The sequence below is a fragment of the Mandrillus leucophaeus genome, unplaced genomic scaffold (assembly GCF_000951045.1).
Source record: "Mandrillus leucophaeus isolate KB7577 unplaced genomic scaffold, Mleu.le_1.0 Scaffold70, whole genome shotgun sequence".
Lineage (NCBI taxonomy): Eukaryota > Metazoa > Chordata > Mammalia > Primates > Cercopithecidae > Mandrillus > Mandrillus leucophaeus.
The window spans coordinates 4,985,154-5,007,412 of NW_012107586.1; the positions used below are offsets into that span (position 1 = coordinate 4,985,154).

General features: G+C 44.7%; 1 long non-coding RNA gene across 1 annotated transcript; it reads right to left on the reverse strand.

Moving 5' to 3' along the window:
- Positions 1 to 392: 392 nt before the first annotated feature.
- On the reverse strand, positions 393 to 1,248 carry LOC105528080. The gene is made up of 3 exons (XR_001004309.1): positions 872 to 1,248; positions 588 to 736; positions 393 to 496 (listed from the first exon to the last, which is right to left on the reverse strand). It is a non-coding gene; the product is annotated as an uncharacterized LOC105528080 (long non-coding RNA).
- Between the last annotated feature and the right edge of the window lie 21,011 nt (positions 1,249 to 22,259).

A 22,259-nucleotide genomic window follows, 5' to 3' on the forward strand; every position in this document is an offset into this window, starting at 1 on the left:
TTTAATTTTTTTCTTAAACGACACGAATGGCAGTATAAGCCATGTGCGATTTCAAAAGGCAGTCACCTAGACAGTCTGGAGAAACAGCAAACTTTAATCTTGAGATCTGTGTGCCGATTTCACTGTAATAACGCACCCCCGCCCCCCCCCACCCTGCAACCTGCACTCTGGCTGTTCTGCACTTGCAGAGGATGGCACAGAGGGACTTCAGTTGTTTCAAGAAAGATTTAAGTTAGATCTGATAAGGAGCTTTGTTACTGAGGCTGTGGAGTACTGGGAGGGGGGGTCTCTCTGTTGGGCTATTTTGGATTTTGGACTTTACTGAAAAACAAATAGGCCAGGGTCGCATTCGCATCAGAGGAACACACGTAAAATGGAGACTTGAAGAGTTATTCAGCTATTCGAATAAGAAATGGTTTTGAATAATTGGATAATTACCTTAATTCTCCACTTCATTTTTTATGATGCAATGTGTTTTGAGTTCTGCAATGATGTTCTGGAGGGAGTGACAAGAATTTGAAAACTATTATCACAAACAGATGACAAAGTGCTGTACTGGAGATACCATAGGTCTAAATTCAACTGACTTCAGGGATGGCTTCTAGAAGCAGAAAAGCCGTGACTGCGGGGGCCACCTGGATAGGGGGATGCAGACCAGCCTCTGCCCTGGTTAGCAGGAAAGTAGCAGGCTGCTGCTGCCTGGGAAAGTCTCCTTCCCTCTCTTGGATCTGCCTCCCTAAAACGAGAGTCCAGTCATGTCCCAGAATATGGAGCAGAGCCGTGAGCATCGCCTCTGCCCGATAACACAGCTCAGATCGTTATTCACGTGCATGTCATGTATGGCATGGCTCATGGGTGGAGCAAAACCAACCTTTTTATTCTGGCTATAGCTGATTGGACTGGGCAGATATGCTGAGACCACAGAAGGGCTGTGTCTGGGTTGGACATAAGGGATGTCAGAGGCCTCTGGGGTTCCTTGGGGAGAGTCTGCTTAATCCAGGTGCCCATTTGACTAGTAGAAATCAAATCAAATGAAATCAAAGTGTCTTCTCTTTCAAGTTAATGCTAAAAAATCGGGCAGGTCACTGAACTTGCTACCACCCCAAAATGCTGAGTGATGCATCGATCTCCATGAGGTTGCTGTATGTTTCAGAACTAGGATGCAAAGTTCAGTTTCCCGTGACACCCCATTTTCAGAGGTATCTTTGCAATACATTGCCGTAACTCCAGGTGATCTGAGTCCCTCTTTCTTGTCCGTTTGACTGGTTTGACTGACTTGACCAGTACAATCTCATCAAGCTCTAATAGTGTGAAACTCCAATTCTACTGTAATGTAATACGGTGTCTGGGAGGCAGGGTGGTGAAGAAGCTAAGCAAATGGGCTCTGGGATCACACTACCTGGGTCCATTTTGAGCTCTGCCAGTTAGGTCGGGGTAGGTTCAACTCCTGTAGCACAGACACAAGGTAAGAATGCCTTCAACAAGCAAGATGGGTGTTTATTTCATGATCACTTAACATTGTGGGTGTAAGCAGTTCAGGACTGATACGGCAATCTTAAAATCTGAGGGATCCAGGCTCTTCTTATCTTGTTGCTTCACCATCTTCAGGGTGTTTCTCTCACCACTATGCTTTAGGTGGCTTCCCACAACATCCATAATCCTGCCAGAAGAAGAGGGGAGAGGGGAAGGGAAGGTAGAGAAGGGAAGCTACTCACATCACTGCAGCTAAAACCTATTGGCCAGAACTCAGTCACATGGCAACACCAACTGCAAAGGCATTTGGGAAGTGTAACCTGCGTTAGTTTTGTGTTGCTGTGTAACAAATGAGCACAGACTCAGTGGCTTAAATGACACAACTTTATTATCTCTCAGTTTCTGGGGATCGGGAGTGCTCGTCCTTTGCTCAGGGTCTCATCAGGCTGCAATCAAAGTATCATCCAGGACTGTGATCCCATCTGAGGCTCAGGATGCTTGTCCAAGATTACTGGTTATCAGCAGGATTTAGTTCCTTGTGATTGCAGGACTGAGGTCCCACTTTCTTGCTGACTGTCAGTGAGTCCGTTCCCAGCTCCTAGAGGCTGTGTGCTAGTCTTTGCCATGTGACCCTTTATACGATAAGGCGTTGCACCTTCAAGGCCAGCAAGAGCATTCCTCTGATTCTTTCTCTTCAGCAAAGGCCCAGTTTCTTTTAAGGACTCACCTTATTAGGCCAGGCCCACCCAGAGTCATCTCCCTTTTGACTGACTCAGAGACAACTGATGTGGGGCCTTAGTTCCATCTGTAAAATCCCTTTACTGCTGTCATATAATACAATCTAATCTAAAGGAGAAATCATTTCATCCCATTACCAGTCCTACCTGTACTCAAGAAAAGGGGGTTTAAAGGCTATATACACCAGGGGGTAGGAATCTTGGGGACCATTTAGAATTCTTCCTACTTCATAATCTTTATTTGGGTGGCTATATGCCCAGCCAATAGTAATCAATACGATTCTGATTTCTGTAGTTCTATGACTGGAGAAGAATGGGAAAACGATATTGCGGTTAACTAGTGGTCTCTGCTATAATACCTTATTATCCATGTTATCTTGTTATTTAATTTTTCTTTGCTTCAGCTTCTCGGATAAAACAGGGATGATGATAATACTTTACTGATAGGTTCGTTGTGAGGCTTAACTTAGATTGCATGCAGAACAGTGCTCTACACATATGCAAATACCCATTAATGGTCAGCAATAATTCCCCTCTTCTTCCTCCTCATCCTCCTCATCCTCCCCGTCCTCCTCGTCCTCCTCCTCCTCCCAAATCATGGATGAAACACAGAAATAAAATAAGGGAAAACAATTCAAGAGTCATCAAAAAATCTAGCCATATCTTAATGACTAATGAGTACAAAAGGGGCTTGTTGAAGTCTTTCCAATGTTGACCTTTTTTATACAAGTGCTAGACAAGTGGAAATCTGCAGAATATTCCCAGCACCTCAAACTCACCATTGCATAACAAATGATGTCACACAGTGAAGATGCCTCTAGGTGACATCACATCCTGAGAGGAGGAGCTGCTAAGGCAAAACCTTTGGAATCTGATGTGCCTTTTGCCAGGGAAACCAGAGTTGCATGATTTCTATGAACTTGAAAGTTAATCATGTCCAGTACGGATACAAAGCAAAAGCGTGCATATGTGTGTGGCATGCCTGTGTGTGAAATTAGCCACATATCGATGAAACTTTCCTACATGCTGAAGGGATGGGGTGGTTTTGAGAGCCATTGGAAGAAACAAAGCAATGAACTTATCGTGTTGCTTGACTCAACGAGCTCTGGGATTTAGAAACTAAATCTGAGCCATTAGTATGTGGCTTTACTTTTTTAATAGGAAAACGTTCCACCTAGGTCTAGCAACGTTCATGTTAGGGTTTTTAACACTTTCGTATGCATCTCAGACAGCCAACCTGGAGTGGTCCTTGAGCAACACACAATACAAACAATTATTGCAGACATTTCAAAAATGAAGTGCTACCAGCTTCATTGTGTCCCCCAGCCCTGGAGAGTAATGAAAGACATATTCTTAATGTGAAACAAAAGAGGATTGTGAATATTAAAAAAGCAGCCCAGCCAGCGAGAGTTAAACCATCGGGATAAGACACTAACTTAAACCACATGTGAAGTGCAGCTGTTTCTGGTGAAGCTTTCATCAGGCTCAAGTGGAAAGATTGGTGGGTTTTAATATGTGGTTTCCAGCCAAGCCAATGGGAATCTGGGGAAAATGTGTGTGAAATCAGGCCTCTGCCAGGGGGGTCTCGGGCTCTGGGCTGGCTTTTCCTTCTGTGAACATAAACAAAGGTAACCCAATGCTGAGGGCAAGGCCTGCTCCATCCAGCAGTTTAGCTGAAAGACTCTGGAGTGACCAGCCACCCTGTGGAGTTTCTGGACTCTTCATTCACCCTTTCAAGAGGAATGCATAAATAGGTCCCTTGGTGTTAGGAGTAGGGATGAAGGAGGAGTCTTCTTGTATCTGCCCCCTGCCACTTCATCTCAGAAACATCTAGCATTTGTTCAGCTCCTAATAACTGACAGTATCAAAATGTGCCAATTCTATTCGAACTTACTGGCATGCTGGTTGGGTTTCACCTCTGAGGATTTAAATTTGCTAAGAAAAGTGGTGCTATACACGATGCAGCACATACCTGTTATAAGAACATGAAAATATTAGAAATTAATGAAAAAGTATGAGATGAGTGCAAAAATAAGGATTACTTGCACACTATTTCTTTACAAAGACTAAATTAGTTAAATAGCTTAAAGGTTGCTTGGGCTGCTGCCTGATTTTGTCCAGCCAGTTCTGGAGGCCCTAGATGATTGCCTCTGGACTCACTGCTGGGTGACGCTGTCAGCCTTCCACCGCTTACCTCCAGCATCACAATATTGCTCTCAGCTTCAGAGGTGTGGAACAGAAATAATCTTTATGGGCCCACAAATTCAGGAGTTGTGGGAGAAAAGTGGAAATGTCTGAACTGTACTCATTGACCTTAGGAAAGCAGTTGAAATATTACCATTTGTATGCATTGATTCATGTATTTAACATTTATTAGGCAGCTAAGACGATTCAAGAGATTTTGCAAAGAGCTCTTGGGGATGCAAAGATGTGTAAAAGGGAAAGGAATTGACATTTATTGAGAATATACTATATGTCAGACATCACAGCGGCCATTGGATTACATTTTCTCATTTAATTCCCAAAACCTTGAAAGGGAAAGATTATAAGATAAGATCTTTGCTCTCAAAAGCCTTCCAGTCTGTGATTAAATAGTAGATAAAAGACATATTCAAACATCCATGAAATAAGATATTCTAACTATATGCCAAAGGAGAGGTTTTAATGGGAGTTAAGAGTCTGGAGTCATTACTTGGGGAATGAAAGAAAGTTTATTGGAGAAGACCATATTTGAGTTGGACATTGAAGGTTGGGTAGGATTTAGATTCACAGAGAGGGAGGACAAGGCATGACCCAGGTGAAGGAGAAGATGAGGGCAGGGGAAGCAAAAGGAAGAAGCAATCCCTATGAGTCTCACGCTACTCAGGGGTCAAGGGAAAATCACTTATAGAAGTTACCCTTGTTATCACTTCATGGGTCTTGTACCAGGTGAGGTCCATACCTTGACTTTAAGGCCACACTGTATGAAAAATGCAGGTCTTTAAACACTAGATGCACATTCAGTGTGATGAGATGCTGACACCATCAGAGACCTGATCAAATTAAGGCCTGGTGAAGGCAGTGCAGGCTCTCCTTTCCAATCTCATGCTCACTCTGGGGCCCAAGTGCATGGAGTGGGATGGCTAGCCTAGAGGCCAGCACTGTTTCATATGTGGTCATCTCTCTGTCTAGTTATGATGGGGCTGTGCCATTGAACTTCAAAGGTTAACTTCACGTAGAATTTGATTATGAGGACTGAGATAGGGACCAAAATACAGAGTCAAGTCACTGTGGGTGAGTGTGTGTCTGTGGAGGTGGCGGCAGTGTTGGAAGGTCAGGATGTTGGGCAGGCCAGCCCTCCTAGGGACAGAGAGCTAAGGATTGGTGTTTGGACTGCATTTGGTGTAGGATTTGGTGGCAGTAGGGTATAAGGAAAAGTTTCAGGTAAGCTCGTTTCAATACATTGGGGCTACTGGATTGCAGCTAAGAAGTGGAGATGTATTCTCTGAGAATTAGTCACCCACATTCTACTTCATTATGTTGCTTTTAGTTGGGCGCAAAAGTAATTGTGGTTTTTGGCATTACTTTTAATTTGCCATTACTTGTTGAACCTGAGAAGAAAGTAAGTGCCTTTTCTAAAGCAGCCCCATTCCTGCTGGAGTGTTGAAGCTGAATCCTCATGTTTGAGGTTAAATCGATCAAGTCATTAGGCCCCAGGCTCTAGGGAGGCTGCAAGGAAGTTTGGGGGACAGTTTCTATCCTCAGGCAGTTCATTGGCCTCTGATATGCTCATAAGAAGGTGACCAGTAGTATATGGTGAGTCTGGTGCCTCTAAGCCCAACCAGTGGCCCAAAATGTTGTACTGGTCTCCTAGGGTTGAGAGTGCTTAAACAATGGAAATTTATTCTCTCATAGTTTTGGAGGTTGGAAGTCCTAATTCAAGCTGTCAGCTGGGCCACACTCTCTCTAAAGGCTCTAGGGAAGAATCCTTCCTTGCCTTTTCTGGCTTCTGGTAGTTTCCAGAAATCCTCGGTGTTCCTTGGCTTGTGCCAGCATAACTCCAGTTTTCTCTGTGTCTTCAAATCTCTCTCCATAGAGGGACACACATTTTTGGATTTAGGACCCACTCTGATCCAGTATGACTTCATCTTAATTACATCTGCAGAGACCCTGTTTCCAAGTAAGATCACATTCATAGGTACGGGGGTTAGGACTTCAGCATATCTTCCTGGGAGACACAATTCAAGCCACAGCAGATGTCAACATGCAGGCTGGCTGGATAGAAGGACCCTATGAACTGGATAGTCATGGATGACATCTTGGCATGATGGGACTTGAGCTCTTTCTCAAGGATATGTGGTATTTGGATGGAGAAGGGGTGGGCTGGACTCCAAGGTGGATGGAAGGGAAAAAGGGAAGAATTATATGGCTGGGGTCACAGAGATTGACTGAAGCAGATTAGAGACTGGCGAGGAGGCAGCCTGGTAGGGACAGAGGAATGAACTGGGGAGTGATGAAGATTGACACTGGGGAAAGAAACTGGGGCCAGATTGTGGAGCTACCCAAGCATACTGGAAAACTGAATGGCTGGGCTTCAACCATATTTCCCATATTCTGGAAAAAACTCCATTCAACATTCCCCAAAACCTTCAGAAGACAGAGGCAGTCACACATGAAGAGCCTTATGCCCAATCTGCTTCTGAAGTGTATCCCCAGACATCTTGCAAAAGCTTATGGGCCACCGAGTGAAGTGGGTGCCTTGGGTTTAGCCTGAAGGAGATCTGTCAGCTCTGGCAAGGGCACTCATGAGGTCAGTCAATATGTCATTAGTAAGGCAGAGCAGCGAGCAAAAGGCCTGGGATCTGCTGTTCTTCCCTTTGGGCATCAGTTTCCCCACTTGCAAAAAGCAATGGCTTTGGTTGTGACATGCTGCAGTTCCTTGACTCTGTATAATAAAATGGTGTACCTTATATTTGAATAGACTTAAACTAAGTTCATCTGCAAATATTACTTCATTTGATATGGCATCTCTACGAGACGGACAGAGAAAAATTTTTACCCCATTTTGATAGATGAGGACATAGACTCAGAGGAAGTTCACTGATTTGCAGAGACACTCAGCTGGTTAATCAGCGGAGCCAGAACTTGAACACAGGTCTTCAGAATGCTAGTCCAGTGTTTTCCATTCCATACAATGCCTCCTTTATAATCAGAATCTCTCCATGTGCTCATTCATTCAACAAGCAAACATGTATTAAGGGTCTACTATATGACAGGTACTCTGATAGGCCCTAGAGATACATGAATAATTAAAGCAGGGTCCCTACCCCAAGAATTTCACACAGTGCTGGTCCAGTGCAAAATCTTGTGTATAGTGGTCAGGCAGAGACTAGAATTCAGGTTGAGTGTCCTCATCCCAATAAGCCAAGCCCGCCATAAGATCAAGGGTCTACTGGGCAATGATCTTTGGGCCAGTTTTTTAAAATTTCAGTTTATAAACATGGAGCTGCTACGGAAGGCACATCTGACTTATTGTATAGTTTAGTCAGTATCTACTATATTAGGAACACTTAACATCAACTAGAGAGAGTCTTGTCAAAAGGGAACTTCTGAAATTGAGTGAACTACTCTTACTGAATTTGTAGCTGTTGTGAGATGACTCTCGGGTCACAGTCTCTTAGATTTGCATTGCATCTCTCGGTTTACAAAGCCCTTTAATATGTGATAGCACTTTGGTAGGTGTTACAATCTGAGACAGCATCTTCTTTAGGATCAAGCAGACCTCAGACCCCACCACCTCTAGGTGAGTGACCTTCACAATTGCTTAGCACAGTGAAATCTCTAGGTCCTCATTTGCAAAATAAAGATGGATGATAATGGTGCCAGTCTCATAGGTTATTGTGTAGGAGGATATGTGCGAGGTGCCTGGTTGACCTTTGAGAAATTTGAGTTCCTTCCCCAACAGAGCAATGAATATCTCTCTTGAGTGAGGGAAGCAGCCCAGCACGCTCAGCTGGCGGGCTGTTCTCCGCATGTGTTTTAGACTATGCTGGCCTTGGAGGGAAAAGAACGTGGTTCTCCTGACTCCTGTCTCTGCTAAGATTTTCACATAGTGTCCCATAGATTAGCTTGGTGCAAAAGTGATATTTTTTTTGCCATTATTTTCAATGGCAAAAACCGCAATCACTTTTGCACCAACCCAATAGAAAACAGTAAGGTAGATAAATCAGTGAGGTATACCTTGGGAAACCTCTGACTGAGTCTACCATTTTTAGTTGCTTTCAATTTGATCAAATTAGTGCCCAAATGCTTAAAGTGATATGCCCAAGGTCGTGGTCACTGGCCTGTGCCTTCAAATCCAGAGTTCTTTCCATTAAACCACTTGTCCAAGATATATCCCTCAGAGTTGGTGACATCCTCAATGTGTATGAGAAAGGATATCTTTAGAGATGCTGGATTCAGAGGCTACCCTTCTCAAAGTTCAGCCAGGAGATGTGGAATGAAACACACGGCTTTGTTTTACAGCTAATATTTTAACTTAATTTGTTCTGTTCAGCTTGTCTGAATTCCAGGTTGCTAATAAATCAGAATGGTGGCTCACACGCTGGTCCCATCTACCAGGGATAAAAGTGATCCAGAAATATGTGGAAGCCCCGGGAGCATTTAGATAGATTCCTTAAAATATGATTCTCCACCCAATTGCCTTGCTAGGGGTGGAGTGTCACAGGCATAAAAATACAACTTAGGGCGATGAACAGTTAACGTCTAAGAACTTGCAAGCAATAGAGGCAGGAATTATTCACTCTTACCAGTGCTGGCTCTGTGTCCAGTGTTTGCTTGCCATCTCATACATCTCTTCAAAAGGAAAAAACAACTAGAACTTGCCACTGGGACACATGTATTCTTTCCTGCACTGGAGCCGATGGAGCTGTTGGAAACACTCTATAAATCTTGTCTCCTGTACCGTGACCTTCAGCCCTTTGGGGCAGCTCCCACTTTATGTTCATCCTGCAAACTGCAGTAGATGAGACTTGTAGTAAGACCCAAGGGCTCTGTGTCCAGCATCCTTGCCAGGTGAACAAAGAGAAAGGAGCTGCCGAGGCCTGGGTTGTTGTTAGGAGTTGGGTTGCATTTTCCCAGCCAGAAATCAAGCTCACATTCCAGCCGCCAGAGAACAGCAATGCACTAAATGAGGTCACTGTGCTTGGAAGGGGGAAACAATTATGTGCTTTTCCTCTTGCACTTATTACTCACAGGACTTAATAGGGAGGACATAGCATCTTTTTTGTCTGCCCCCAAAGAAGCTTTACAAAATAAAACTGGGTGCAGAAAGAGGCTGACTTTGGAAGAAGGTGCCTTACATTTTATTGGCTAGAAGGTAGATTCCTTTTGATTTTATTTTCCAATTTAATACAAGGTGTGCCTTGAGAAATGCTTATGTTAATTTGAAACAGGAGTAAAACAGTGCCAGGCCCTTGTGTGGCAAGGCCCCATCTGTCTGATCACACCGGGCACCTGGTCTATAAATCCACACCAGGGCTTAGACCTGAGGCTGGCTCCGAGGGTGGGGGGAACCAGGGCAATGCTGGGAGTTGTCTGGCTGCATGGGATCGGCATGCCTTGCTCTCCAACCACACAGTGTGTGACACATTATCTGGGACAGGAGATTCAGAAGGGGGACATTGCAGAGAGATTTGTAGAGAGGACAGTAGCCTTGTCCTAAGATGAGGTGTGGTGTTGAAGAGTGTATCAGTCCAGTTTCACACTGCTGATAAAGACATACCTGAGACTGGGTAATTTATAAAGAAAAAGACGTTTAATGGACTCACAGTTCCAAGTGGCTGGGGAGGCCTTACAATCACGGTAGAAGGTGAAAGGCACGTCTTACATGGCGGCAGCAAAGAGAGAATGAGAGCCAAGCAAAATAGGTGTTCCCTTATAAAATCGTCAGATCTCATGAGACTTACTCACTACCATGAGAACAGTATGGGGGAACTGCCCCATGATTAAGTTATCTCCCACTGGGTCCCTCCCACATGCGAATTATGGGAGCTGCACTTCAAGATGAGATTTGGGTGGGGACACAGCCGAACCATATTAAAGGGGTTCAGAGGTGGCTCTGTTTAAAATTCTGTGCTGCGGCCGGGCATGGTGGTTCACGCCTGTAATCCCAGCACTTTGGGAGGCTGAGGCGGGTGGATCACGAGGTCAGGAGATTGAGACCATCCTGGCTAACACAGTGAAACCCCGTCTCTACTAAAAACACAAAAAGTTAGCTGGGCATGGTGGCGGGTGCCTGTAGTCCCAGCTACTCGGGAGGCAGAGGCAGGAGAATGGCAGGAACCCGGGAGGCAGAGCTTGCAGTGAGCTGAGATTGCGCCACTGCACTCCAGCCTGGGCGACTGAGCGAGACTCCGTCTCAAAAAAAAAAAAAAAAAAATCTGTGCTACATCATGAACTTCTGAATGCAGCCCAATCGTCAGAATGGTCACAACACCCTCCCCAGTGATCACGGTAGGGCTTCCTCTCGTTTCAGAACCTTTGACAAGCTCAAGTTTGGCACGGTACTTCATTCTGGCCTGTAACTTTCTTCAGCTATTGTCTGTGAGTTTTATTTTTCCCCAGTGAGACTGCCCATTCCTTAAGGGCTCCTTAGAAGTTTCTTGCCCGTCCCTGACTTTAAGCAGACCCAGGCTGGAGAGTGAAGCCCACACCACCACAGTCCTGCACCGGCCTCCACTCTGCCCTGCAGTTGATGGTTCTGGCCCTTTTGTTAATGACTCTGGATTCTCAAGGCTGAGAGGCCCAGGAACTGAAGAATGATCCGAGGCAGGAAGAGGAGGGCATCCTTTCTCCACATTATGCCCTCTGGCTGGGCTTACATGGTTCCCAGGGAGGATGTGCTGTGGGAGAGTGGGATGCAGGAAGCAGAGCCGCTTCATGGCTCCTTCTCCGAGAGTGCGTCTGCAGTGGCTGGCCATGTGTCTCACTTTGTGTCTTTACATGGCTGCCAGCCCTACCTTTGCCCGCTGTGGGTTACCTTCCTGCCTCGGGGCACCATTGCCCGGGGGGGCATTGTCATGTGGTGCAGCCATGAGACCCGGGTTGCAGTACTAGCCTTGGTAAATCCACTGTCTGACTCTGAGCTTGACTCAGTGGTCTTATCTGTCAAAATCAAGTACTAGGTTACATTGCATCTTGGCCAAGCCAAGAGCCAATGCCAGACTGCCTGGTTCTGAGGGCCGAGCCCTCCTCACTGCTCTGAACTTCAAGGGGCTGAGCATGCAGCTGTTTGTGGAAGCACAGAGTGGGACTGACAGGTGACATGCCTGAAACCGTCTACAGAGTCACCCGCCTGCTGGCTTGTCCAGGCTGTCTTCATTTCAGCTCTCATGTGAGTAGCTGTTGTGGGGCACGACAGAAGCCAGCACAGCGAGGACAGACAGACAGATCTTATGGCTTCCTTCTCTGTGTTCCAGTTCCAAGGCCCTGTCCTGGCCTTTGAGAAGCCTCAGTTAGGACTGCACTATTCCACGATGACGAGCTCTAGGGCATCTGTAGATTGTCGAAGGGAAGATATTTTCAGCATTTTCTTAGGCATAGCAAGCAGATTTATTTGCCTGTCATTTGCAGGGTTAACAACAAAACACCCCCACAAAATAAAAAACAAACCCAAGCCCCATGCTGGCTGTTTCTCAGCTCTGCCTTCATTACTACCACTATCCTGGTTTATGACAGCCAGCATGGATCTTTCAGTATTCTAGAAGTTTCTGAAACATTGTAGGGTGCAGGTTTAGCAGAGACAGTCTATCTTTCTAGCTTGTGTAAGTTGCCTTAGAGAATGCTTCTGTGTGAGCTTGATTTCCCTCCTCCCTTATTCATGTGAGTTGTCCTGATTCTAGCTTAATGATTTTGGGGGCGAACTGGGAAGGGGGCTGGGGATTAGTGACTTTGCATAAAAATAATACTAAAAGCTCTGTCTCTGGGGTCACCTGACATTTGCTTTCTCTCAGCAATCGATCAAAGTACAATAATGTTCTTTGGTGAGTTTCCTCTTTCTGATACATTTGATGGTGGTCCAGTGGAAAGGGATAGATTTTTGGAGTCAGTGAGATTTAGGTTCAAACCCCTCCTCTGTCACTTATAGGCTATTTAATCTTGCACAAGTTTGGAAATCACTGGAGCTTCTGTAAGAGAAGGAAGGGACCTTTTGTGACAAAGGAGGGCTATGGCATAGCTGTCAATAGCCCTCAGGTTTGCAGGGGGGTGCTCACTGTACTAAGAATAGATTACTTATTGATTTTTGTTACTGTTTTTCTAGTAGTTCAGACAGAAGAAATAGTAATTAAATGCCGTTTAGTGCTTATCAGGTGCTAGAAACTGTCTATTCATGCCTTTGATCCTCACAATGACCCTGTGAGGGAGGTATGATTATCATCTCCATTTTTCAGAAGTAGAAATTAGAGCTCAAAGAAGTTAAGTAATTTGTCCAAGGCAACCCTGCCTGTAAGTGGTAAAGCCAGGGCTTAAATCATGGTGAATTTACTTCTTGTTTTAGGAGATTTTTCTTTGAGTTCTTCCATTAAAAAAAAAACTCTTTTAATATTAATTTATAATTTTACCTGTGGAAAGAAAACTGTTAACAGTGGAGAAGATGAGGACTCACTGGTTATAAAAAATCTTAAAAGAAAGAAGCAGAAACCCACCATCCTGCTATGTATCCTCAGAAAAGCAGCCCAATGTGGATATCGGTGGAATGGGTCTCAGCTGTGGCAAGAGAAGGGAGAACCAAGTTTGAGGGATCAAAGACACTGTGGCCACCCAATGAGTTTCATCTTAAGCATTACAAGGAATTAAGTGGCTCTTCTGAGTCTTGGAACTTTGGTTCTGTCATCTCTGCCTTGAGCCACTAGAGATTGAGTTCTTGGTCTTTCTCTTCGTCATTCATCATGGAGGCCAGCTCAGACTTGGTTGAGTTCCTTTAGGTACTGATCCAGAAAAACGGAACCCAAGTTGGCTCCCTGTTCAATGAGCCGCATAACAAGCACCCACAGGGCTTGTCCCCGAACAATGGCAGCAGTGCTGTGTGAATGTCAACAGGGAATTTGTATTTGAAGCCTCTTTGTAAGTTCTAAATGGATAAGCAAATACAAAGACATATTGTTACAAATGTAGTGGGTATTGAAGGCTGTAGTGTTGGGTTTTGAAAAGGAAGGGGAACTGTTCGTGTTCTCCATGGGAAAGAAATAGGTAACTGGATAGAAATCATTTTAAGTAAGCAATGTTTAGAGGCAAATGAGAAATTGGGCACCTACGAGGCTCCCTCTGAGTGGGTGTGGTGCTTGGAAAGGACACAAAGGCCTGAATTACTGGAGAAATTTAGGAAAGGGATGGTAGAACAGCACCTGAACATTGTGTTAAAATAAAAATACATTAAAGGAGTATGGGGCGAGATCAAGGAGAAGAGAGTTCTTGGCAGAGATTGCTGCTGTAATTTATCCCAGACCCTTTAATTCCTGACCACGACCCTGGGGAGGAGATTATCACCTCCCCCAGCTAGCACAATTGGCTGGTATGGAGGTTGTTAACTTGAGAAAATCACCAGAGATAGTATTGGGCAACTTCAAAAGTCCACTGTCTTTTTCAATGAGCTTGTTGTGAAAGGGCTTAAACAGAACACTAATAACAGCTAAAGATCTAGCTGCAGGTGGTTGTCTAATTCCAATCAAAATAACCTTCCCCAAGTCTTAGTGGATAAAGGAGGGCAGAATTAAAAAGGGAACCGAGAGTGATTTTTGGCACGGGCACCAAGTCTGTTGTGGAGGAAGACTATTGGTGTTGGCAGTGCACAGTTAGGTTTTTTCCCAGCAACAAATTTTTCTCTTCCCTTGATGGCTTCGAAAGTCTGTACACAAATGCCTTTGTGTCAGTTGTATACAGCTGCACACACCATGTGGTATTTGCTTTAGTTAACAGTACGGTGGAGGGAGAGTAGGTTGTTGGCTTTTGAAAGAATCAGAATTATTATATACAGGCATCTTTCTCCCTTACCTAGAAGCTCTCATGCTGACTGGAAAATATACTGTTTTCGAATTACGGACTTAATGCCCTTAGAGCTTCTTTCTTTGGGGGTAGTTTGTGTTTAATCAATGTTCTACTAGACTTTCCAAGCCACTGTTCCTTGGTGATGGATGTCACTTGAATAAAATTTTCTGTCGTCAGATAAGATTGCCAAATGCTAGATCCCACAAATTTTAACAGGTATGTTTACTGCAGGATTTTCCAGAGCCTTGGATGTGCAAATTAGTTTTGAATCGCCTGCTAAGTGGTACTTTTTACTCCCCAAAATAAAAAAAAAGTTTGCTCCAAATCTCAAATTATCTGGGTTTTTTCTTTTCACATATGCATCCTGGGAAATACTGTTCTCTTTAAAACTGCAGGAGTGGCCCCCATTGAGATGCAGGTTGAGCAAGCATTTCCTTAGAGTCCTGTGGTCCATAGCATTTCTGCTAAGATGCCAGGCTATCATGGAGCTGAGGCTGGAGTCAGGTTCAAATGCAGCATCTGGCAGCACACCATACGGGGGTGTGTGTGTGTGTGTGTGTGTGTGTGTGTGTGGGGTATGTGTTTGGGCTGGTGGTTGGAATGAGGACAAAAGAGGAAGTTGGAAGAAGGGATGGGAACTTGCTCCTTCCTGTTAGGAACACCCAAATTTGTGGATTCCTCCAAGAATCTTCCTTCCTGGGCCTCAATTGTCAAAGCCTAGTCATAGGTGGAATTGTTGTAAAAGTCATTCCCAAGTGGCTCAGTATTTACAGCTTGTCATTGACATGAGCAGATTTCTGCAGCTGAAAATAGTGACATCCAGTCATTTGGGCCAATTTGTGAATTTTCTTCAGGGATGTGAGCTTGGGAAGGTAATTTTATGCCAAGAAGAAAGTCACTGGAAACAGTTGTTTTCCTGAGAAGACATGCCCCCTATTTCCCTTAAAAAGAAGACAGGAACTTTCAGATGGCTGTAGTCCAGGAACCTCAAATACAGTTGGTGAATAATCCTCCCTAGCGTCATGAATCCTCATGGGGTCCATCATTTTGGCAGTCTTCCTTCTTGTTCCCTAAAAGAGTTTGAACTCAAGGTTTCTGGATCTGTGAAGGCTTTCACATCTTCCATCTAAATCATTTTTATTCACTGGACTGCAAGGGAAAAACCACACCAAAAGGACTCTCTCCATATCTGTCAGACTTCACGAGCAAAAGGAGAGCATTCCAGGAATGGCAGAGCCAGAAAAACCATAAAGATACACTTTTTGAAAGACAATCTGGAAATGGGGCTTAAAAAGGTTTTTGCTAAGCCTTGATCATGCCAAGTGAATTCTCTTTCAGTAATTAAAGAAGGAAACCTACCCCCTAAGAACTGAAGTTAGCAGCTATATCAGGTCAAAGGAACTTGGGAAGAGAACAGACTTGTTTATTAATCTTATAGTATCTCTTTCCTTATAAAACCCCAATAGTCTGCCTTATGCATGTTACCGTAACACTCAAGTCAGGTCTGTTGGTTATTTATTTATTTAAGATGTTTGGCCTGTTTGGAAATTAAACACTTTCTTAGATTTCATCTCTTTGGGCCAATGGCAGACCTGTTGGGGGGTGATCCTAAGAGGATACAATAATAAAACCCTTAATAGGGTAGCACAACGGGAAAAAGCCAAAATGAATTAGCTTGCTGTGACATGGCTAACATCATTGCATTTATATATGTTTCATTAAGAGGGGGCTTGACAGCTTTATGAGGAAACAGTGGGGTTTGCAATGGAGGAAGGCCCTGTAACCCTGCCAAAGCTGATCTCTGCCTGTGCCATGCATGCTCTTTAATAGAATAATATTTGCACAGTGAAAATGTCATTTTAAATGACTGGTTTGATAATCCCTTAAGCTTTTAAATGATCTGCAAAGTCTGGAAATTCTACCCATGTTTAAAATTGACGGGAACATTAATGAATGCAAACATTAAAGGATGGTCCCCAGCTTTGTTTCCTGAGTCAGACATGGCTTACTGGGGTTTCTTTCCTCTTTTGTCCCTTGTGCTCTTTCTGCGACACAAGTGTACTCACCGAGCGGCTGCAGTGGCCTTCACTGCAGGGATGTCTTTGGGGTGGGACAGCTCAGCCTCCGGTGGGACATGGACTTCCCAGGATTGCTGCTAGCATGCAGTTCTTTCCTGCAGAGTAGAAAAGGCATCCCCTCTGGGAGGGAGCCTGCAGAAGGGAACCCCTTTGGGCAGAACAATTAGCAAAGGGCATGTGTCTCTCCAGCCCGTGCATCCTGAGCCAGGGTCTTAGTGTGGTGAGCACAGAGTAGGAAGAATTTAGCCCTTACTGGAGCCCTCTCAGGGAAAGTCCTGCACAACCATACGCAGCATCCCTGGTGATGTCTACCTTGTTTTGTTCAGACCCTCTTTGGACCAGGATAAAAGCCTCCCTGTCCCCTGGACAAATATCCTGTGCTCTATGAGATTTGGGGAGGGCTTTTCCTTGGGAGGACAAAGCCCCATTCAATTCCTTCCTCCTTTCAATGACTCTCGAAAAGGGTAGGAAGGCTTGTGTAAGGATTACCTTCTCAAGAATCAAGCAATAGATGGAGGCTTGGCAAGCGAAAGCTTCAGGGCCAAATCTGGTCCTCTGTTGTTATAAATAAAGTTTTATTGGAACACCATCGTACCCATTCATGTATTGACCGTGGCTGCTTTCCTGTGACAATGGCAGAGCTAGATAGTTGCAATAGAGACTGTATGGTCCATAGAGCCTAGAATATTTGCCATCTGGCTCTTTACAGAAAAATCCTGCAGATCCCTGCCCCAGAACACTGGACAAAATGAGGTTGAATCCCTGGCTGGAGTCCTGGCTCTGTCAATTTTTGTATGTCCTTGGGCAAGTTACTTAATATCTCTTTTTCTTAGGTTTCTCATAAGTAACATGGGGATGTTTCTGCTTTGCCCACTTCGTGCAGCTGCTGTGAGGATCTGATGATTAAATAGAAAAGTGCTGTACATGTGTGAGGTCTGCCAAGGTCTAGCGATGGGACCTTGGGGAAAGCCTCTTGACCTCTTTAGAGCTATTTCTTCAACTGTAAAACAAGAGAGGCGCTCTAGATTAACACTCATCAGACTTTAATGTCCACATGTTCACCTGGAGATTTTGGTAAGATGCAGGTTCTGATTTGGCAGGTCTGGGGTGGGGGGTGAGATTCTGCATTTTTTACCAGCTCCCAGAAGACGCTGATGCTGCTGGACTGGTGTATTCATTAAGGTGCTCCAGAGAAACAGAACCAATAGGATGTATATATGTAGAAAGAGATTTAAGGAATTGGCTCACTCAGTAATGGAGGTTGGCAAGTCCAAAATATACTGGGTGAACTGTCAGCTTGGAAACTCAGGAAAGAGCCTTTATTGCTGTTCGAGTCCGATGGCCGTCTGTGGCAGAATTCCATCTTGCTTGCGAGAGGTCAGTCTTTTGTTCAATTCAGGTTCTCAGCTGATTGAACGAGGTCCAATATGGTGGGCAACTGCTTTACTCAAAGTCCGCTGATTTAAATGTTAACTTCATGTAAAACCACTCACAGAAAGATCCAGAATAATGTTTGACCAACTATTTGGGCACCCTGTAACCCAGCCAACCTGTACAACTAACCATCACAACTGGGTACCGCACTCGGAGGAGCGAGGGGCCAGATGATCTTGCTGGTACTCTCTGCTCGTGTAATTGATGAGCAACCTGCAAATGCGGTTATAACCATAACAGTCACTTTCCCAGGCACCCCTCTCCCGGCTCATAGCCTAACCCTGCATCTGGTGAGAAGAGGTGGTTATTTCTCCACTTCCAGGAGGGCTCTGGCCAAACCCTTCGTCTGGCAGCCAGGTGGCTTGACAGAGCAGCTGGTGGCAGGCTGAACCTTCCTGGCTGGCCTTAGCCTGGAAGCAGCTGGAAGGTGTCCCACCTCTGCTTTCCGCCCCAGAAAGCAAAAGTAGTTAGTGGCAATCTGGCATGTGGAGATTGCAGAATTTGAATCCTTCTGCATTTCACTGAAGTGAAATGTCTCCTGTGCTCCCACTGGCTGCTAGCGCTGCCAAAAAATTCTCTCAGGCTTTTGTTTCCGACCACATTTTCCACAGGCCAGTAGAGGCTATTGGCTGTTTGTCCCAATTGCCACCTGAAGTGGTAAGGCCTTTTAAGGAGAGGATTGTCCTGTAGGCAGGGTCAGAGCCAAGGTTTCTGCCTCGGTGGGGTAGAGCAGGTGAGAGAGGAGGGAGTGGGAAGATGGGTCTGTGGGTGGTGCTAGAGAAACACATTAAAGTGATTATTTGCCAACAATTGCCCATCAAGCAGGTCCGGGTGCTAGATTAGACCCAGATACACTGGGAAGCAGTACAGGATATGATGTAAAAAGATGCAATTTTAGACTCAGACGAACCTGGGTTCAAATCCCACCTTTGCCTCTTTTTCCAGCGGCACTTGGGCAAGATTCTTAACCTCTCTGTAGTTCAGTTTTCTCATTGCTTTGTTGTGAGAATAAATGAAATGTACCTATTTTTCCATTCAGAAATCCTCTGGGGCTCCCTGTTTCCTTCTCATCAACTTCCAGATACCCTCTGATTGGATCTGGGATCCTGCTGAGCTCAGTCTCTGGCACTAATAGAAATCCAGCAAAAATTCAGCCGACAAATATCAGGCCCTGAAGGCCATACACACAATGTATGTTTTTTACAAAGGAAAATGAAGCAGAATAAATCACTAATTTGATCAATTCACATTTTAATCCTTCAGCTCATGAGTTCTGGAAACTTCACCAAGTTCCTTGACTCCTTTGTGTTTTGGTTTCCTCTTCTGTAAAAGGATAACCACTGGGCTTGTTTGCTGGGATTGTTGTGAGGATTAGATGAGATAATATAGCCAAAGCTTTAGTGCAGACCAGGTACGCAGTAAACCCTATCACTTAGCTCTTGTTGCACCTGTTATTTCGAGATCCCCAGGTGTGTTCAGCTGTGTTAAGAAAGGGTTTGCAGAGTAGTGGTTGTGGATTCCCTGGGCAACTATGGCCTTCAAGATGCTTTAAAAGCTGGGGAACCAAGCCAAATCTCTGGGCTATGCTCCCTCACAAACCTTGGGTAGATAAAACTTAGGGTAGACCTGGCCCACAGTTTCACTTGAACTGGACTCTTGACCCTTCTTTTTAACCCTTGCTCTTTTCACCCAGCACACTCTCCAAGGCTGTGCGAGGGCTTTATTGCTCATTTCTTGAAGCCACCTTTATGCTTTCTTCTTTACACCCTGTATCTAGTTTCTCATCAGGACCTTGAGTCTTTCTCTACCATGTTTCACACCAATGCTTCTTTGCTGTTTCTATTAGCCCGTCTTGCCTTGGCCTTCTTCCTTGGGCATCTGGCCTGCTGCAATAGCTCGAGGCCAGCAGCTTTCAACCCTGGCCACACCAAAATCACCTGGGGGAAGTTTTAACAAAAGAATGCAATCCTAAAGCACCAAGCCCCAAGATTTTGATTCAGTGAGTCAGGGATGGAACCACAGACATCTGTGTTTTAAAGTCTCCCTAGGTGATTCCAATTTGCAGCCTGGGTTAAGAACCTCTGTTAGAGGCTTTCCTGTGTTCAGTTGCCAAATCAAGAGCCCAGAAGCTTTGAGAACTTTGCTTTTCTCATCTGCAGAGGGGATAGTCCTGCCGTCCACCCAACCAATGAGATTGGATTGTATGCTTCAACCCCAGCTCAAACGCCCGTTAAACAGACAAGCAACCATGTTTCTCTCAGATCATGTTTTGCCTTTCGTTGTATTTATTTGAGCACTTATGTCGTTCATTAGACCGTAAGCTGCTTGGGAAATGATCCACAGCATGTTTAACTTTGTACCTCCCGTAATGTTTAGTATAGGGGCTTGACACATAGTAAATATTCAATATATGATCATTGGATTGATTTTCAGTTGTTTTGTGTGCCCTGCAGGGTCTGGAACAGTGCTGAGAGCATAGTAAACACTCAATAAACACTGATTGATTGATTAATGTATCTATTCAAAACCTATATAGAGAAAATGGAGGGCACAGAAACAGACCCAGCCTTATATTAACTGAATGGTGGTAGGGAAGTAATTTAACTCTGAGTGCCTTTGCCTTTGGTGTGGGTACGTGCAAGAGCTCATGGAAATACATGTACACAGGCACTGACATACACACACATACAGACTTCTTGGAAATTCAAGAACTCATCCTCTGCTTAGATGATCCTCTCTGCTACTACTTGGTGGAAACTGAAATGTCAAATGAGGACATTGGTAGACTTAGTTTAGTCCTGCTCGCAGTAATAAAATAATTTAATATAAAAGTATTTTGGAAAGTACCAACACGTGCAAGTTATTACAAATGGGTTAGGCACCAACAGGTTGGGACTGTAGATGCTTGGGTTCTAGTCTCTGGGCAGCCATTCACCTGTTGGACAATATTGGCCACATCCCTTAATGTCCCTGAACTTCAACTTCCACATCTGGAAATAAAGGTTTGGATTAAATGAGCAATTCTTATGCCCTGAAATACAGCCAAAAGAACACTGATTTTTCAGAATATTAAAGATGTTAATAGATGTTCAAGACAAAGCAACCAATAAACAAATCTTTGGGAAACAAACAAAGTTGTTTTGGACATACTATTATACTTAAGCCAAATGAAATAACTTTCTGTAGGACTTCTCAGGGACTTTGTTTTTTGATGTTTCTGTGACTCACCAAGGGGATGTGGAAAGGTTTCTTGCAAGGCATTTGGCTCTGAAACACTCTCCCTCCTCCCCAGAAAGCTTATTACCAGTTGGAGGTATTTGCAAACTCTCGCTCAGCAGCGGCTGATCCCCAGTGTACCCTGGTATTTTGTTAAGATAACCACCTCACAGGTTGCTTCTAGGCACTGGCTCACTATGAAGAAAATCTCCTTGTCTGTGATGCTCTTACCTCAGTTTTGCTGGTCTTACCTGTCCTTCATTAATTCACCACTTTCAGGAAGTCTTCCCACCTTGCTCCATCCCATAGTGATAGCCCCTGACCTGAAAGCAGTTAATGCAGCAGAGTAAAAAGAGGAAGGACTTCACAGTCAGACAGCCAACGTTTGAATCCTGGCTCTACCAGCTGTGTGGGTACCTGGTCAAGCCACAGCCTCTCTGAGTCTCATTGCGCGTGTCTGTACTTTGTGGGTAATACTCTGTGGGCATTTGGGGTTTGTACCATGCAGTATTTACTTGTCCTTTGTTGCAGATGGCGTCTCACTCTGTCTGCCCAGGCTGGAGTGAAGTGGCGCAATCTTGGCTCACGGCAACTTCCATCTCCTGAATTCAAGCAATTGTCCTGCCTCAGCCTCCCAAATAGCTCAGATTACAGGTGCGCCCCACCATGCCTGGCTAATTTTTTGTATTTTTAGTAGAGATGGAGTTTCACCATGCTGGCCAGGCTGGTCTTGAACTCCTGACCTCATGACTGGCCCACCCCAGTCTCCCAAAGTGCTGGGATTACAGGCGTGAGCCACCGTGCCTGGACTACTTGTCCTTCTTCTAGTATAACATTAGGCGAAATTTCCCTCTGGGACCCATCCCAGCCATGCTCTGAGCCAAGGTGGGGGTAGGCGCCCAGGCCCAAGGCACCACAGTATCACATTCCCCTGGCCATAGCAATGGGCCATGGGCACAATCAAGATCAATGAAACACAGTATTACTTTGCTAATATTTCTGAAAAAGAGGCTCTTGATTTTTTCTACTGGATTTGAAACTTAGGGAAGATAAAGCGTGAGGATGCTGCAACCATCTTACAACTGTGAGGGGAGAGCCTTTCTGGTAATGGAATCAACACAGTAGAATATAGGCTTCATGGTTGGAGTTTCAGCAGCCATCTTGGACCATGAGGTGACCTTGGGAATGGAAATCATAGAAGATGCCTAGGTTCCTGCCACCATGAACGCTATTCCAGTTTTGGACTATTTTTTATCATTTGAAAGTGAGAAGTAAATGTCTATTACATTTAAGCCAC